The sequence below is a fragment of the Procambarus clarkii genome, chromosome 24 (assembly GCF_040958095.1).
Source record: "Procambarus clarkii isolate CNS0578487 chromosome 24, FALCON_Pclarkii_2.0, whole genome shotgun sequence".
NCBI classification, from domain to species: domain Eukaryota; kingdom Metazoa; phylum Arthropoda; class Malacostraca; order Decapoda; family Cambaridae; genus Procambarus; species Procambarus clarkii.
In genome coordinates, this window is record NC_091173.1 from 34435009 (window position 1) to 34448954 (window position 13946).

Genomic DNA, 13946 nt, shown 5'->3' on the forward strand with positions numbered 1-13946 from the left:
GGGTCTTAGTTGACATGAACTTGAAACCCGCCATATACTGCAGGTATGTTGACGACATTTTTATGTAGGTACCTGATGTCAGACGTCTGCAGCAGCTGAAGGAGGTATTTGAGCAGAATTCGGTATTAAGTTTAACTTACGAGATATAGAATAATGGGAAGCTGCCCTTTCTAGATGTAACAGTCATGGAAAAGAATGGAGGTTTCCACACAGCAGTCTACACTAAGGAAACAAACATAGGAATGTGCCTCAGTGCCAATAGTGACTGTCCAGACAGGTACAAGAGGAGTGTTGTCAACGCTTATGTTGACTGGGCTCTCAGTCACAACTCAGGATGGAAGTAAGTCGATAAAGAACTCTGTAGGGTAAGGCAGGTCCTAGTCAACAATGGCTTCTCTAACGGTTATGTTGAAGACGTCATAAAAAGAAAGGTGAAACGCCATGCAACCTATGAAGAGTCAACTAGCACAACACTTGTATCCCCTATTAGACTGTTTTACAGGAACTTCTTTTCGATGGCTCATAAAACGGAGGAAAGTGTCCTGAAAGATATTATTAATAGGAACATTATCTCTACAGACAAAAATCAGAAAATGCAATTGACAGTTTACTACAAAACCAAAAAAATGGCCAACCTACTCATGAAAAACTCTACAGACATCGAAAAGTCAACACCAGCAATCAACAGCCAATTAACACATAACTTTATTCTACCCACTTCAAGACCCCGAACCAACATAGGAGCAGTAAGAGAAAGTATGGACGAATAGGCCTTCTGTAGTTACTTCCATTCTTATGTTTTCATACCCAATTTATACCCACCTCACCCAAACTTTTGTCATATCACCTCACCCAAAACAAATTTAAGCATGATGTATGATATATGTAAACCAGTCTTTGAGAATGTAAGAAGCCCTTACAAAACGCTTTTAGGCGTCAGACCAAAAATATAAATGTAAAAAATAAATTTTGGAGAGTTAATTTTTCAATTACCCTCGACAGTGAAGAAAAACGTAAGAAATATTGAGAAGATTCGTGTTAGAATTATTAATCTTACCCTTTCGGTCATATTCAACAGCATATATAATATATATTCATATAATGTTAAATAAGGTACTGTGGTTATACCCAGCTGATGGTCTGCATACATAGAAAAAAAAAACTCATTTACTTCAATGCGTATTCAGTAAGTGGAGGGTAATGTCCCAGACAAGATCCACATAGTTTTACTAAGGCCCTGGGTGGAAACTAAAGGACTGGATTTTTTCCAAACATGGAAAATGATTGACAAGAAGTGTCTAGTGTCAAATGGGCATTCCTATAGAATGAGGTGAGACTATAGAATTATTTGGGGCAACACAAAAGGTAAAGATATGCTTATTTTTAATATTTTCATAAAAAAATATAATTATTGAAACACTAAAACCTATTTTGTATTCATAAAAGGTAAAAGGTGGCATGGTTCGTCAGGATGGTGATGTTCAACACAGTATGGAGATATCAGGGCCTATCCTTCCACACACAGTTCACCGGTTAACAGCTCTTCTCTCTATGTCCGTGGATAAATTTTCTATATCACTGAATCCTGTTCCGTCTACACTTACATTTTCTGTGCACAGTCATCACGAAGCTGCTGCAGCTCCTCAGGTTGGTTCAGAAAATGTGATTCAGTTAATTAATTGACTTGGATAACTTATTACTTAGTCTTTTCTTCATTGTTGAAATTTGTTGAATATGTTGAGAAAGGTACACATTGAATGGTTAGAGTTGTGTGTGAGGATTCTCTTGGTGGTTTCCCAGGCTCAGGTAAGCACTAGTTCATAATTGCCTTTGGCAGATTCAGAAGAATTTTTGAGACCCACTCTTGAAGACTGGGAGCTTGGACACGGCAGCTTGGAGCTCACAGATCTTGAGACCCACTCTTGAAGACCGGGTGCTAGGGTACGGCAGCTTAGAGCTCAGAGATCAATCTGAAACCCAGACAAAATCAAGTACTGCATATTAAATATAATGAAACCCCCTTTTCTGGGCTCCCTCAGTGGCTCCCTGGAGCATTGCTTCTTATGCTTCAGCCACAAAACCACCAGGCCTCTGGGCTTGTTAAGGGCCTACCTTACAACACAACCACAATCTGGTGTACTCGTCTAGACAAGCGGAGCATTAGGATCTAAGACCAACCTCATAACTGGGTAAAACCACTTGGAAAGTACAGCGAAAAAAAAAGCGTTGAATGTAATGAAAGGCCATTTTCTGGGTGAGGCCCGGAGGCTCCCTGGAGCTTATCGGGCTAATGTATGTTATATTAGACCGGGGCATTAGCTAAGGAGTTCAGACCTACTAGGGACCAGCGCCAGAACCTGGCCCCTTCAGAGAGGTTTCAGGGAGCAATGGCCCTGGAAAACCCCTTTGTGGTTGGGGTTTTCCTTATCTGCCATCAGCCGGGGTTAGGCACCCAGAAAGGTAGGCATAACAAAACACACCCCACATGGTAAAAAACTAAAACAAAAAAATAAACAGAGAGGTAGAAACTCCCTACACTCCCAAGGAAACAAGCAAACATCAAACTTTACTGCCGCGCTGATCATTCGTGCAGCCCTCCCTGCCCAGAGAGGGGGAGGGGGGGGGGGGGAGCCCCGGACATACCACGCCGGCTGCCAAGCTTCAGTTTAGAAGTTAAGCTTCAACCAACGCGAAAAAAACGCCGACCGGTTGGAGGGAGGGTTGCCAGGAAGCCTCTGGGGCTCACCCAGAAAATAGCGTTTCATTACATTCAACGCTGGTTTTCTGTGGGGAGCCCCTATGGCTCCCTGGAGCTTCATACCCAAAGAGAAGGAAAAGAAAGGGCTAACCCGGAGGCAGCCGCCACAAACTCCGCGACGCAAAGCCGAGACAACAGGATGCAACCTGCGACCCAAGGCAACAAGAACGCACAGGAGCAGACGCGCATGAAGATTGGGCGGCCAAGAACCTGTGCGACCCTCGATTCCCTGCGCCCAAAAAGAGCCCTAGACGTCAACAATACAGCAGCAAAAGCTGCAAACGTCCGAACAGCACGGGCGCAAAAACAGACCGTAGGCTGGAAGACTGAAAAACTCTGCGGACAACCTGGGAGACCCGAGCCTCGAAACAGGGAACGAGGGGAACCGGATCAAACCAAAGCGCATCCCCAGACACGGTACGCAGGTAACGGCAAAAACGCAACCAGACAACACAGGACGCACCCCCGGCCAAACCAGTCAAGCATCAATAATCCAGGAAACCCTCCGGAAACCAGCCGTCTCAACCGTCGCCAGGACAGAGAAAGGCTGCACACGTACAAATCTACTGCCAGTACCAAGGAGCAGAAACCTGAACCGAAGGGACTACAACAAACTGAGGAGAAGAAGAAGGCGCCCTGATCAAGGACCAGGACAGCGCAGGGGATGCATAAGCAGGCCGGAGGTGAAACAAAACACGAGAAAGCGTACGAAACGGGGCAGATGTGACGTCCACCCTAAACGCAAGCCGGAGCGGCTCCGCCAGCACCGCATAAAACGAGGCAACAGTAAGAAAACGTCAAATAACTGTAGTCCAGAAAAACCCAAGAAAGGACAAGACAACCCGCTACGAAGAGAAGACAACGGACAAAGAGCAAGAAAAAGTGCATAGAAACACCAGGAACGTCATACTGTCGCCAAGACGAAGCTCGCAGGTGGGACACCGTCAACAAGGCCACCTGAACACCACAGAGATGGTGATACCCGCATCAAAATACCAGACACGAAGAGCCGAGGAGCAGGCCGAACCAGTCACGTACAGGACCGATCCGACCTGCTGAAAGAGGTGGAGCCGTGGGAAAACGCCCCGGGTTCGGACACTTATCAAGCAGCGTCTGAAAAGAAGCTGGGCTGGCCACCAAGGAACCATAAGGACTGCTCTCGTGGGAATGGGCTGCAACTGAGCCAGAACCCGAAGCAACAACTGGACCGGGAGAAGAGGAACAGGTACCCCCACCTCGACCAGTCCTGCCGAAAAGCATCCAACGTGAACACCTCACAGGCGGGTAAGGGCGCCACATAAAATGGGCGATGCCTAGACCACGCCAACTCGAAGAACGTCCATGGCCAGGAGTCCATACATCCGGCAGAGCCAACGAAACGAGTTGGCGACGACTGGCCAATCTGCAAACAGAGGAATGAACCGAGACAGCTGTCCGCCAGGATGCAGGGCACACCCCAGACATGAAACTCACAGTTAGCCAAACCCCGAGAATCCACCAAACGAGCCACTCCAAGGAACCAACCCCAAAGGTCAACACCTAAGAGAAACCCTGTGATACTGGCAAGAACCGCCAGAGAACAGTCCGAATGGAGCTGAATGGTAGAGCACTGAGTGACCCAAACCCTCCGAAGCGCAAACCAGACAGCCACGAACTCCCGAACTGTGCTGTGAGCCCGACGAACGGACAGACTCCATCATCCCCGGCCGACCTGGTGAGCACTAATCACAAAGCCCCAGCCGAGAGATGACCCGTCTGTGAACACATCGAACAAAGGCTCGGGGAGGTGCCAAGGCACGGAACCCCGAAAACCCCAAAGAGGAAGCTGGTTATGCAGCACCAACACAAGATTTCCGGAGGAACGAACCCAACGATTGCAAGAGGCGGAAGGGGAGTCTCGGAAGGAACCAAACAGACGCCGAAGCCAATCCAGACCCTGCGGGCAGACCAGCACGTCGAAATTCAGACTCCCGTACAACCGCTCGAGCAACCCGGGACCCCCTCACGAACAGCCAAAGACGGGACCACAACCGCAGTAACACTTCTGGAGGGAAAGACAAGGAATGGCCCAATAGCCCTAATCAAGGCCCAGGTCCGAACCCGGGACGGAAACAGATGGAATGGCCTCCAGATCACCAGGAAACCAAACCCGGCGATCTGAAAAGAAGCACACCCCCTAGCAGACAAGCGAACCGACTGGGAGCCCACACCAGCCAGTCGTCGAGGTAGGCCAGACACCGAATCTCTAGCAGACTCAGACAGGGCACCAAGATCCGGTAAAGATGCAAAAATACACCAAGTGCCAATAATTGACCTGGAGGTCCAGGGCCACCATCCAGGCACCCGGCCCCAACAGAAGCCGGATAGGAGACAACAGTCCTCCGAGGAGGGCATAGAAACCAGGGCGCAGACTGAAGAAGTCCAGAAGAACCGCAGATTCGAAGGCCCATGTCTGCAAAGAGCAGACGGGAACCCCAGAAGGATGGGGCAGATCAACAACAACCAACGCACCCCACCAAGATGACATGACGAAGTGCAGGGGAAGAAGCCCACCCCGCCAGCTCTGAACCCCCCAAAGGGGAAGAAGCCGTCCACCGCTGCCATCAGAGGCCGGAAGACAACCAAAAGCGCCCACCAACAGCAGGACCATACGAGAGTCAACAGAGCAAGCTGCTCCCCCAGTGCCCCGTCAACAGAGACGGGAACAGAGCCCATTCTGAAAGAAAAAGTACACATACACCTATATACAGTGGTACCTCGCATAACGAATTTAATCCGTTCCATGTTCGTCATGTGAAACGGACGTCATACAAAACGAGTGTCCCCCCAAGTAACCAGTGTGATGCACTGTGTTTATTGTGAAATTCCCCCAGTGTGCATGACATCAAATGTTCCCCAAAATATCATTTTTCTTTGCAAAATGATAAATTACTGTCCCTGAACATGTCTATGTAAAAATAACTACCAAATTCCACTTACTTTGGCTGTGAGGGCGTGGACAAGGTGCGCTGTGACGTCATCAGGGCCTGGTCGCCCGTGTGTGAAGCTCCCAGACACGGTCGCGCAGGCCATTCAAGCACCGCGTGTTGCCACAAATATATTTTCTATGCATTTCCAATGCGGTTTTATTTGTTTCTTTTATCGTATATGATGCATATTTGTGACCTTTACAATATGTATACAGTAGAATGTTCATAATTTTCCATGGAACTGTGATACATGTGTCAGTAATGTGTCCACAATAAATGTTTATTGTCACAATATTACGTGGTAAAAATTCACTAAAATTACAATATGTACAGGTTCACATACTATTTACACAGTAACACACTGTATTACACAGTACTTTGGAGGTGCATAATAGTCAAAGTAGTAGTCCATGGTACACAGTGCGACTTTGCTCTCCTTGCACCAGCTACAGATAGATTTTTGTTTCCTGTTTCATCGTTCTGTGTGCTTGCAAATAACACACTCATGTGCACCCTTGGCTTTAGTACTTGTAGGTGGTATGTAGCCAAGCTTGTAAAGCATAAGGTAGTATTGAAACGATTAAAGGAAAAGCTCAATTTGTAAGGTAGTCTTGAAAAGATCGCTTTGTAAGGAATCACAGGAAGAGATTCAGCTAGCCTCAAAGAGTGTCCATCAGTCAGGAAGAGATTCAGCTAGCCTCAAAGAGTGTCCATCAGTCAGGAAGAGATTCAGGTATTCTTGAAAATATCAATGAACAACACCACCATGGAAGCCGCTAAGACTGTTCATCTATGCTACTTGTATCAGATGCATCATCGGTGAACGCAGAAAACGATTCATCTATGTATCATCTATATAAATTCGAGATGGCAAGGGTGGGGCTCAGAGCTACACCTGGATACGCTCGCTGTATCATCCTCATAGGTGCTGTATCACTGGCATCCAACCGTTGTTTTAAGCCCTTATTGCGCCTAGCTTCACCAATGTTATGACCCTTATGTTCTTCAAACAATAGGGTCTGAATTGCACCGATTGAGCGCAGTCTTTCAACACCGTGTGGGACAGGTGTTTGAGAGTCAGAGGTGCTTGTGCCACAAATGGTTGCTCACGCAGTACTAACCCAGCCAGCAGCCCTAGTCTTTCATAGTAAACAATTCGTTATAGCAAAAGGTTCGTTCAGTGTTTGTTGGGTAGGCTGCTCCATTATGACAATCTTTCTTTGTTTCAAATGTGTTCCATTTGTATTGTATTTGTCACTTACGTCTCAATAATGGAGCAGCCTACCCGACAAACACTGAACAAACCTTTATGGCATTTGTTCATTTTTCAAATTGTTTCAACAGTTCTTCTATTTTTCGTTTTTTTTTTATTTAAGAAACATGGAGCAGCCGACCTGTAGACCATCGAACGAACCTTTTGACATTTGTACTGGTTTTCAAAATTCTTCATTTTTTTTTATTATTTACGTTTTTTGTATGTAAGAAACATGGAGCAGCCTACCTGCCGACCACTGAACGAACCTTTTGCTATAAGACAAATGAAAAATAAATATTGAACACATTTGAAGAAAGGAAAATGTCATAATGGTTTATTCAGTGTATGTAAGGTAGGCTTCTCCATTATTGAGACGTAAATGACAAATACAAAACAAATGGAACACATTTGAAACAAAGAAAGATTGTTATAATGGAGCAGCCTACCTGCCGAACACCGAACGAACCTTTTTGACATTTGTTGTATATCAGATATTTCATTTCTATTTTCCTACAAAAACGTCAATACTTTGCAACATCTCAGCAGTCACCCTTTTATATCCCAGCATCATTAGCATCTTTAAACAAGAACAACATAATTTATGTGCATCGTCGGAGGCGTCTAAGAATGTGCAAGAAGCAGCGCGACCCCACCATGTGGTGTTGACGTTACTCAAACCAGCGTTCGTCATACGGGACGATTTGATGCCGATCGGGCCGTTCGTTACCCAAAATGTTCGTCTTTTGGGGCGATCGTTATGCGAGGTACCACTGTACATATCATGTATATACACATACATATACACACAAGGTATGTGACACACATGTGCACACACACAGTAATTACCTAATTGTAGTTACAAGATGAGAGCTACGCTCATGGTGTCCCGTCTTCCCAGCACTCTTTGTCATATAACGCTTTTAAGTGTACACATGTACATGCGTACACACACACATACACTTGAAAAGAAAATTACAAGCCGCCGACCAGTGGGCAGAGCACACGCCGGCAAGGCAAAGAAGGCACAAAACTGCATCAAAAGGCCCACCTCGACAAAACCTCAAAGAACCCAGCATGACCACAACACGTGCCAAGACCCAAAAAGGTCTGCAAGCCAGGAAGACCCCGGAACTCCAGAAGGCAGAAACCAGGTCACACACGAGGAAACAAAGCCCCCAGAACCCACAAAGGGGCCCAAGAGGAAGAAACCTCTGGAACGAAACCAAAGAACCCAAAGGAACCCGGAATCGAACCAGGGGAAGGCCAAACCACCACATTTTGCCGGTGAAGAAACACCACAGAAAGGCAAAGCACAGCCCCCAGACAGAACCCCCTGGGAAAAGGGTCATAACAGACCGAAAATCGAGGGACAAGGTGTGGGAGCAAGCATAACAGACAGGGACACTGAGCCCAAACCCAAAGGCCCAGACCCAAAACAGACAAAATGGAAAACCCGGTGTAAAATCAACACTCAAACGTTCCCAGAGGATCTGGAAACGGGCAGAAAACACCAGAAAAGCAAAGAAACGACAAAAGGAGAATAAAACCCCTGAAAAAAGGTGAAAACTCGCCCAAGATGCTCGCTCACACACCCAGTCGCATGTAAACAAACCGCAACGCCGCCCTGGTGGCCACGCAGGGAAACCGGTAGACGAAAATGGCCGCCAGAACAGGGGCTGTGACCGACGCTAAAGATACAAAAACACGCCAGCAAAAGTGGGAAGCAAGCAAAAGATGGGCGAAAAACGCCGCCCAAAAGCAGAAAACCCAGACAAGGACAAACCGCCCCAGAACTGCTAGCAGGCATCCCCAACAGCCCCGGGAACCAGCAACAGAAGCCCCTGGGCAGAGCTATCCTCCAAGCCCTCCGCCCTTGAAGAAAAGCAAGAGTCCACGGGAAAGGCAGCAAGAAAGGGCCACTGGTAAGACCCAGAAGCCTTGGCAGGAGGAACCGGCTCGAAAACCTCCGTCCCCCAACCCGAACGGGGCAGCCCCGAAAACTGCCCGAGTCTCGGCCCCAACTAAACCCCACCCCAACCCCGAAACCCGCAGACGGAGCAGGGAACAGAGGGGGGAAAGAGGCGAACAGCACCTAACCAAAACGGGGCGGCCTCGGGGCATCCGAGTGGGAAACCAACCTAGCATGTTGCAGCAACATAACCTAGCTTGCAGCACGGATGCCGCCTGTACTCTGAACAGTAATAACATCAGGAGAGTACTGGAGAACAAGCAGAGAAAATCTCTCGCAAGACTCCGGGTCAAGGTGTCAGTGACCCAACAGGCAGCATGACGGAGGTAAAAGTGGTGACTATCACCCGGAGACAAGGGCACAGCAACCAACGATCCCGTACAAGACAGGTTTGAACCCGGAAGACACATTCAATGGTCCCCTGAGCTCAGACAGGGGTTTCCAGGGCCCGTAGGCTGACTGCTATGGGAAGCCCGGGCAAGGTGTTGCTAAACCGGTAGGGGATAGCACTGAAAACCCCTGAGACATGTACAATCACGGGGGCCTAGCAGAGGGCCGCCAAACACTGCCAGTGGAACTATAGCCACACTGGGCAGACCACCGCCAGGCAATTGAAAATAAAAACAATAGAAAAACCCTGCAAAAGTACACCGTCTCCAGAGGCAACAGGAACAGGTCGCCGCTTAGGTGGCAGGCTGTACAACACCTTGACGCCCTAACGTGAAAGTATTGGAAAAACTAATCAAAACTAAATGGGTAGAACACCTAGAGAGAAATGATATAATATCAGACAGACAGTATGGTTTTCGATCTGGAAGATCCTGTGTATCGAATTTACTCAGTTTCTATGATCGAGCCACAGAGATATTACAGGAAAGAGATGGTTGGATTGACTGCATCTATCTGGACCTAAAAAAGCCTTTCGACAGAGTTCCACATAAGAGGTTGTTCTGGAAACTGAAAAAATATTGGAGGGGTGACAGGTGGGCTTCTATCATGGATGAAAAATTTTCTGACTGATAGAAAAATGAGGGCAGTAATCAGAGGCAATGTATCGGAATGGAGAAATGTCACAAGTGGAGTACCACAGGGTTCAGTTCTTGCACCAGTGATGTTTATTGTCTACATAAATGATCTACCAGTTGGTATACAGAATTATATGAACATGTTTGCTGATGATGCTAAGATAATAGGAAGGATAAGAAATTTAGATGATTTTCATGCCCTTCAAGAAGACCTGGACAAAATAAGTATATGGAGCACCACTTGGCAAATGGAATTTAATGTTAATAAATGCCATGTTATGGAATGTGGAATAGGAGAACATAGACCCCACACAACCTATATATTATGTGAGAAATCTTTAAAGAATTCTGATAAAGAAAGAGATCTAGGGGTGGTTCTAGATAGAAAAGTATCACCTGAGGACCACATAAAGAATATTGTGCGAGGAGCCTATGCCACGCTTTCTAACTTCAGAATTGCATTTAAATACATGGATGGCGATATACTAATGAAATTGTTCATGACTTTTGTTAGGCCAAAGCTAGAACATGCAGAGTTTGTGTGGTGCCCATATCTTAAGAAGCACATCAACAAACTGGAAAGGTGCAAAGACATGCTACTCAGTGGCTCCCAGAACTGAATGGTAAGAGCTACGAGGAGAGGTTAGAAGCATTAAACATGCCAAAACTAGAAGACAGAAGAAAAAGATGTGATATGATCACTATGTACAAAATAGTAACAGGAATTGATAAAATCGACAGGGAAGATTTCCTGAGACCTGGTACTTCAAGAACAAGAGGTCATAGATTTAAACTAGCTAAACACAGATGCCGAAGAAATATAAGAAAATTCACCTTCGCAAATAGAGTGGTAGACAGTTGGAACAAGTTATGTGAGAAGGTGGTGGAGGCCTAGACCGTCAGTAGTTTCAAAGCGTTATATGACAAAGAGTGCTGGGAAGACGGGACACCACGAGCGTAGCTCTCATCCTGTAACTACACTTAGGTAATTACACTTAGGTAATTACCAGCCCAATACCAATCCCTACCCCAGGGCCAAACAAGGACCCCAAGCCCCAGCTGGCCCCAAGGGTGAGGCAAATGCCGAGCAGCAAGAACCTCTATGGGAATGGTTCCCGAATGCCCCAGGGAAGATAACCCTGTCATGCAGAGGCAGTACTCACAGATACTTAGGGAATTCAGCCACTAAGCGCATGCAGCCCCAGCACTGATGAGGTACTCCTGGCCACCGCACAACACAACACGGCAATGAACGCCACACAAGGCAAACAACGCCTAGGAAACTGAGGCCAGAGAAGCGTCTGTCCCGGTTGACATTAGCTGACGAACTGAAGCTTGCCAGCGGGCAGTAGGTCCGGGGCTCCCCCCTCCCCCTCTTGGGGTGGGGAGGGCTGCGTGGACGATCGGCGCATCAGTAAAGTGTGATGTTTGCTTGTTTCCTTGGGAGTGTAGGGAGTTTCTACCTCTGTTCGTTTTTTGTTTTAGTTTTTTACCATGTGGGGTTTGTTTTGTTATGCCTACCTTTCTGGGTGCCTAACCCCGGTCAATGGCAGATAAGGAAAACTCCAACCACAAGAGGGTTTTCCAGTGCCATTGCTCCCTGAAACCTGGTTTCAGGGAGCTGGTCCCTGGTTTCAGGGCGCTGGTCCCTGGTAGGTCTGAACTCCTTAGCTAATGTCCCAGTCTAATATAACATACATTAGCCCGATAAGCTCCAGGGAGCCGTAGGGGCTCCCCACAGAAAAAAACAGCATTGAATTTAGTAAAATGTGTGTTTCTGGTTGTCCCTCAGTATTTTCCGAGCTTCCTAAGTGGACTCCTTCGAACTCTAATGACTTACAAGTGCCTACTGCAGACCAGGACCCAACTCTAGGCCCCCCTCTCTCCTCCTCCTCCAGTAGTGGCAATGGGTAGTCTAGGGACAAAATCATCACAGAACCAAAGGAGAAACCACTGGAATGGTAGAACACACTAAAAGAAGCAACTGCTTTAAAAATATTTGCAAATGTGTTTGGAGCTTTGTATACATGTGTTGTCAAAGTCCACCTGATGGATTGCTCTATGCCCTCACCATCAATGCTGAGGGCATGGTGATCGAGATATCAACCTCTGTATGTGGCGCCTCAGACCGCCCAACCAACGACCTGCAGGCACCACAGAAATGGCAGGGAGGGACGTCAGACTGTTAGACGTCAGGCTGCTAGCAGCCCCGTCTAACAGCCTGGTTGATCAGTCCAGCAACCAGGAGGCCTGGTCGACGACCAGGCCGCGAGGACGCTAAGCCCCAGAAGCACCTCAAGGTAACCTCAAGGGAACTGGGAGATTAAGAGGGATCAACCAGAATGAAGAATTTATTTACATTTAACTCTGGATTTCTGAGAAGGTCCTTTTGGTATGTCCCGATCACCAAAAAATCAAAGTTAAATGTAATGAAATGTCAATTTCTGGGTGATTCCCTGTGGCTCCTTTAAGCTGCTCTCACTGATAGTGTACCATCAACTAGGTCGCATCAACTGCAGAGTTTTCTGGGGGGGAGCCCCGTCGGCTCCCCGGAGCTTTACCAGGCTGATGTGTTAATGTCAGACTTTAGCATCAGTCATGTGTATGGAGTTCTAGGGCCTACCGGGGACCACGGCCAGAACCTGGCCCCCTCAGAGAGGCAAGGAGAGCAATGGCCTATAGAAACCCACATGTGGTTGGAAGCATTCTATGTCTGCCATCGACCGGGTTAAGCATCCAGAAAGGTAAGCATTCCAAAACAAACCCCTATTCTGGTGAAAATTGCTACCAAAAACCGAACTAGTGGATAGAACTCCCCAACAGAAAACAAGCAAACTAGTATGTATACACGTCACCGCGCCGCTGTCTGCGCAGCTCCCCCCTCCCCGGGAGGGGGATTGCCCTGTGTGCCTAGACACAGCACTGTGCCTAGAGTGTGGTGTCTGTCTTCTAGCTGGTGCGTGAGCCGGGAGTGAGTCTCCAGTACTCGACTGCATGCGCCTAGGGTTCCCTTCCCTAGGTGCCCTGTAAGTTCTGCCCTTGGGGCTTGGGGCCACCTTCCACAAGTTCCTTGGGTTCTGCCCCTGCTAGGGCCGTTTACTGCTTGGTTTTCAGCCGCTCTTTGTGTGCTCGGGTGTTCTGTCTCCCTTGTTCGTCTTAGGGTAAGGGGCAGTTTTGCACTGGTGGGGCGCAGGGTACTGTGCAGCTTGTCTTTACCAATCATGGCGGCCGGCTCTGTTCCACTTGGGTACACTGTCCTCTTGCGGGGTTTTGTTTTCTTTTTGTTTATCTACTTGGTTGGGGGTCTGCCTTCGTTCTTGCCCCGTGTCCCCTTGTGTTCTGAGTGTTTTCTGGTGGTATCCCTGCTAGGTCCCCGTGGGTGTACACGTCCTGGGGCTACAGCTCTTAGAAAGTTGTTTGGTAGCTTTGAGCGCTGGTTTAGCAGTACCCTGCCTGGGATTACCTGAGCGCGAGTCCTCTTATAGTAACGCTCGGGACCCTGGGAAACCCCTGGGGGCACGTGGGTCTGATGGATGCGACCCAGAAGTTCCCCCTCCCTTCCAGCAAGTTTGAGGGTTGCTCTCACCCCTTGTTTCTGGGTGACTCTGTTTTGCCTCCGTCTGCTGCCTGTGGGGTCGGTGAGACCTTCGACCCGGAGTCCTGTGAGTTTTGTTGCTCGTTGTGGCTCTGTTACCCAGTTGTGCTGACAAAGCGGGTGCGGGCAGCAGGTGCGTTGCACTTGAGCCTTGGTGGTGACAACGCTCTCGTTTGTTTGCTCCCCGGGAGCCTCAGGGCTGCCCCGTTTTTGGTTCGTGTTGCGACTTGGGGGTGTTGGTTGCTTCGGTTCCATCCACGCCCCCTTGTCTTTCCCCTGGATCCACCCTTCCGGCCTGCATCCGGTTCCTTACCGTCTGTGGGTTCGGGCGGGGTTGATGGTTTGGGACTCTGGCAGTCTCGGGGAATTCCCCTT

At 48.1% G+C, this 13946-nt stretch overlaps 1 long non-coding RNA gene across 1 annotated transcript in view; it reads left to right on the forward strand.

Moving 5' to 3' along the window:
• Positions 1–58: 58 nt before the first annotated feature.
• The window catches only part of LOC138368244 (uncharacterized), a 41038-nt gene continuing 27150 nt past the window's right edge, over positions 59–13946 (forward strand). The window contains exon 1 of the long non-coding RNA XR_011229552.1: positions 59–1647. This is a non-coding gene — a long non-coding RNA (uncharacterized lncRNA). The remainder of the gene's footprint in view (positions 1648–13946) is intronic.